Raw genomic sequence first — 6,112 nt, forward strand, 5'->3', positions numbered from 1 at the left:
TTCCCTTTGGAAACAGGGAGGAGAGGAGCGGTCGCCGCTGTCTCTCACACCTGCTCTACAAGCTCGGGCGTCTGCTGCTGCACAAAAACCATCCAATGCGCAGGAAAAACAAAGAAGAGTGGTGTTTAAAATAAAATCCTCGGAATGCGCCCTATCCTCCTGGAAACGTGTGTGGATTCATAGGGCTGGGAAGAAGGATGGAGGTTTGACAGAGCGGTAGCCTACGCTTCTCTCTCTCCTGTCTCTCCCTCTCTTATTGGCAGGTTGCAGTCAGTGCGGTCGTCGAGGAGAGAGCGCCATGTTGACGCCCCCTGTCTGCGGTAGTGCGCTCTAGCGGCACATGCGCATTTGGACACTTTCTGGGAGGCGCAGAAGCGGAATAACATGGAGCTGTCCGCGCATGGGTTCGTACAGTGCACACCATCTAAACTACTGGGTGTTTTGTACTGGTTTTAAATTTGTTTTTTGTTTTTTTGTGCCCATGAGGTTGTTTTTAGTAGTTATTAGCCCCGGAGGCGCAACTATAAAATGTTGGTTTTACATAGTTTAAAAAAAAAAAAAACAAATTCTAAAATTCTAAATACTGTGGGATATTTTTGGGAGCAGTGCAGGGATCAAATCAGGTGGAGTTCATGCAGTTTAGAGCTCTCGTTTCCAGACAAAGGCTGCTCATATATTCAGAAGCCTGTTCTGCTTATTACTGACCCTGATTTCACTCTTGTACCCTTGTTTTGTCTCTTCCTCTTCACCTCCTTCAACACAGTCTTCCCATGGTAGCCGCACACACCGCGACTACTGGTCCACTGCATAAGCCTGTTTCACACCCCATGTGCTCTTCCAACAGGGCACATCTGCTGGGTAGGATTTCCATTAGCAGGGAAGCTATAGAGGCATATTTGTTTCCATATAGGCTCCAGTGGCAGTCTCTGTGATGTCTCCTTATTTTCTTTGAAATGGTGACTGTTGACAGGGGTGACAAGTTGGGGGGTGACATGGGTGTGTCATTTTCTGGGTATGTGTGTGTCAGTGTGTGCTTTGCACATGTTTTTGTGCACATGTGAGATCATTAGAGAGTTTTACAGATGAGCAGAGGCCATCTCGTTATTTTTTTCTCAGCCCAATCATCAGCACAAAGGAAATGGAGACACACAAACACACATGCACACAAGTCGTCAATTGCACACTCACATACGAGGCTTGTGTCTGTTACACACTTCCCTCACACTCACAGAAGCAATTTCTCAAACTAACACATGCTATCTTGCTCTCGAATGTGCACACACTCGGGTTCACATGCACAAACGCAATCACAATGGCAAGCTCTCTCTGGCAAACACGCTCCCCTTTGTTTTCAGACAAAGGCTTGGTTCTCCAGCTTTGTCATGATTCCACAAAAGACTTCTTTAGCAGAAAGAAAGGTCTTAACCGGGATCTGCTTGGTGATTGGGTGAAAGCACCAACATTGTTCTCCTCTCTTTTTCACTCACTCTCTCTCATCTGTCCTCCACCTTATCTCTCTGTTTCCCCTCCTTTACCTCCAGTAGATGGGCGGCATGTGGGGCCAGGCAGTCATTTTTCTCTTTTCTGGTGTACCTTTATATGGAATTAGCTCCAGTGTGTTATGTGGACTGATGATCAGAGTGCTGGAGCTTCAGAGAGGACTGTACTCAGGGAGGATCAGGCAGCAAGAGTGCAGCCGAGGTGACAGCTTTCAGAAAGGGTTTGATCAGCGCATACTGGAGAAAATGCAGTTTGTTTGCTGGGATTTTTTGCTCTGTGTAACAGTTGAGGCTGATTTTGATTTGACAAGGATCAATGAACTGTTGTCATTTAAATTGCTGCTAATCCAGACCAGACTTTAACAAAAATTACACCACAATTTATAGCCTTTAAAATACCAAGGCAGCATCAAAAGTTCTAAATTTAAAATGTTACTCTTTCCACTTTGCTTCCCAAGCTCTGACTGTCAACTGAAAAGCAGAGTCGATGTAAAAATGGCTGATCTCAGATAGAAACACGTAACACTTTCTGTTTCGGATGTATGTCAGCATCATGATGGCTGTGTGTGGCCACATCCATGTTTATGTGTTTGTGTATCCAGAGGTTGATGAAGATGTGAGATCAAACTGATTACAGCTGCTGTCTCCTTCCATGCAGTGGATTATGCCTTTTCATTTTAGTTTTAATTCTTTCTCTGAACATTTCCTGTGAAGAAACTTTTGATTAAAAACACTAATGAGCTGAATTAGGTCAAAAGATCTTTTTTCTGGCATTACTGAGAATTTCTTATTGTTGACAGATGTTATAATTACATAGGTCATAGTCATTTATTTTCAGTCTTACTGTTTATATTGCTTCTGTCTTAAAAATGTATTATTTAATTGTCATTCAGACTTCAGAGAACCCTGTGCCATTCCCTTTGTGAACTTTCTGGACATTATTTTCTGAAGATTTTAATCAGTTTCAATACAACATTACTAAAAAATGTGGAAACATGAATTTATGTTAAAATAAAGTGTTAAACTCTCTTCCTATTGGCAATTTTTTCACTCATTTACTGGAAATGAGACTTGGTAATAGACTAAAAGATTCTAACTCTGTGAGCATTAGGCAACATTTAGTGGCTCTTTGCTTAGATCCCCTGAGATCTTGGTACTAAATACTTTCAACAAGCAGGTTCATATTCTGTGTGACATTCACTCACTTACTGTAATACTGATGGAATGGCATAGCCTGGCTAGCCAGACTAACTGTTTGCTCTTATGAATCAAACCCACTTTGGATGAACTCAGAAATCTACAATGCTAAAGTTTAAAAAGTCAGTTTTGTCTTAGTGAAAGTAAAAATTCCAGTACTTCAATTTCTATGATAAGCTAGCTCCTCATTTTAATTATTCAAATGGTGAGAGGCACTGGTTTGTATTAACTCTCCCTTTGGTCTGGAAACTGTCACCGGTGATGAAGGAGCCTGTTATACAACTTGGATCAAGGCCTTGGCTCTTTGACTGGGTGAGAACACAGAGCCCCTGAACTGCAATAATGAAAAACCCACCTGTTAAAACAGTTTGATGAAAAAGCTTATGTACGATATATCTCCCTGAAGGCTTTTTTGAAGAATTGCAAGGGCAGCTCTGAAAAAGTATATACCAGAGAGCCCCGAACAATGTACTAGCATTGCTTGTTAGCAGCATGTGGACTTGTTGTCAGTGTACATTACAATGACCCAGTATGGCTCAATCGTTTCAACCCCATAAACCCTCAACCGCCTGATGAGCCAATTATCATGCAGACAAACCCTCAGAAAAATTCTACTCCAGACCTGAGGATGTCTAAAGATGTCTAATCTGTCAAGCTGAAATACTGCTGATTGTGTATAAACACATGCACAACACTGACATAATTTATTATGTAGTGTTGCACCCATGGCAATAAAAGCATGTTGAGTTTAGCCATTTTACTTATATAATATAAAAGTATGGCATTGCTCTAGAGGAAGTGGAATAAAGGCACAGCTGACTGTGCTGAACAATATGAGAAGTGTGTTTTTCTCTAATAATTTGGCAATTGGGGAAATTAAATAGAAAATTATAGGGATTGGGTTCAGGCCCATGTGCATAAATGGTACCACCACATATAATGAAGGCTTCATCCTGTTTATGTTCTACTTATAAAAAGTGTAACATCTCTCAGTATCTCCGACCAGCCAATAATAACTAGACTAGCTGGCATCATGACAAACACTGCTCTAGCCCCAATTTGTGCCTTTCCATTAGGTTTAAGTCACGGAGTTAAGCATCTGATTTTATGGAAAATCACTACCTGGCAATCTTTGGGAAACAAGCGAGCTTATTTAACAACACTTCCCGCTGTTCTGGAGGCATTTCCCCTCTTCTAAGCTGGATGAAATCTGGATTTTATTTGCTGTACGGCACATTATATCTTTACTTGTAATTTGCTCTGATTCTAAATCCAAACATGGTAACCAGAAATGACATCATCTTCATTTATCACTTCTATAGCGGTCTGATCATGGTCAACATCAATTGTGCAGTTTTTGTAACAGTGTGCAGATACCAGGCCAGCCACTCACAGATACTGGTACACTCAACTGACAACACAGTCTCATCAATAATTCATTCATTGGATAATTTATTCATTAATGACCTTACCATGGGTGTCTGGAAGGAGATAGTGGATTAGCCAGTCTCAGAGGAGCTACATCTGTTGCCCCCTTGTTTTTCCCTCCTCTCTGCCTAATGTTCATAATGTGAACGTGGTGCAGACAAACAGGAACATCATTAAAAACATTCAAAGTTCATAACTGCAAACATCTACTGAGTTCTGTAGGTGGCGTGAATGATGTTATTCTGTTTAATGAGTGATGAGAAGAGATTTCTTCAAATCTGATTATTTTTGAACTGTTAATTAGAGAGTTACATAAGTGAGGCTGAGTTAATTAAGATTTGCCATCACTTGTACAATAATTTCTTTATATCTTTGGTGGAGGAAAAAAACAAAGAATTGGAAAGAAAGACAAAATCTGATTAGTTTTGCCATAAGAAAGTTAGTTCCTCAACATTAATGTTATTTATCAATTTTTAAAAAATGTACACTCAAGTATATTTTCTATAAGAATACTTAGTATAGTATTTAGTATCAAATATGGTACAGTCTTTTTTTCAGCATTCAGAATTCACAAACAAAACTTAGACTTAAGCGATCTGGACTTAAGTGACAGGCTATACACTGCAGTAATTTACAAAGGGAAATGTAATGTGTTGGTTCTCCTAGTGTTATAGTTAGAATTTGAATTTTTAAATGATTAATTTTGTGCCTTTACTATGTCATCACTACTGTCACTCTGTATTGTCCCATCCACATGCTTCTATATTCCATATATTTTCTCTATCCATTAAATGTCTTAGACAAAAATCAACTATTTCAAACTGAACTGGTTAAAAGGTTTTTGGGCAGAGGGAGTAGCTGGACAGACACTTTCCGTTTTGAACAGAAGAGATCACTGTCAAATCCTTTAACAGGGTCACTGTGTGGGAAAAAAACACTGCTGATCTTTTAGGTTTGATGTGTAGACCCAGTGCAGAATTGCTCTAAATTAAAGGTTGCCTTTGAGTATGAAGGCAGACAGAACTACCATTCCAAAAATACCACAAAAATACAATCGAATCCACCTAATTCTCTTGAATGAAGTGGATTTAGGGGGAAAATACGTCATTCACCTTGTCAGTGTGTTTTTTCCACAGTGTAATTAGTGTGAGTGCTGGGGGCATACAAGAAAGTTTTTCTGCAGAATCAGTCCCAAAAGCTTTGTGCTATAAAATAGGGTTCTATTATTGTTGGTATTAGTTACATATTTCTGCCAGTTTTTATTTGTTTTTAGAGCTCATCATTTTGCAGTGGAAACAGGGGAGAAATGATCTGAGTCTGCAAAACTGCTCAGTCTCCAGCTGCCTGCGATGTGAAAAAAAGTCTCTGTCACAACGTCAACATTTACTCTGCAACCACAACACTGACCTCAGGTGTGGCCTGTGCTCTCGCGTCCTGAAGCCACGATCCATCGGAGAGCTGCTCTTCTCACATCCCTTCTCTGCCTTCTCCCTTCGTGGCGCCTTTGCCAGTCACTTCCACGCAGACAGGGCAGTCACTGTTTGCTGCTTCAGTCAGACTATCCAGTTTAGACGTGGTTTTGTTAAATACGGCTCTTTGTTGCTTCAGTTCCCTGTGTAATTATACTTTCAAGGATTTTAATATTGTGATAATCAATGCATTTAGTCATTTTACATTTACGAGCCACTGGCGTGCACGTGTCAAACTCCAGTCCAGGAGAGTTATTGTCCTGCTGGTTTCCACCTGCCCCCCCCACCTCACTCTCACTGATGCAGGTACATCAGGCGTGTTCAGCCAGTCAGAAGCCGCAAGGGCGGGGATAGTTGGAAAACAAGCAGGACAGTAGCCCTTGAGGACTGGAGTTAGACATCCTTAGACACTAACCGTAAATAACTCTAAGATGTTATTAGTGAGCAGGTTTAAACCTCCTTACTCCCTTATGCTTCCAGCTTGAAATAGCCTATTTTTTCCTTATATATTATGGCGCT

The sequence above is a fragment of the Mastacembelus armatus genome, chromosome 14 (genome assembly GCF_900324485.2).
Source record: "Mastacembelus armatus chromosome 14, fMasArm1.2, whole genome shotgun sequence".
In the NCBI taxonomy this organism is placed as follows: domain Eukaryota; kingdom Metazoa; phylum Chordata; class Actinopteri; order Synbranchiformes; family Mastacembelidae; genus Mastacembelus; species Mastacembelus armatus.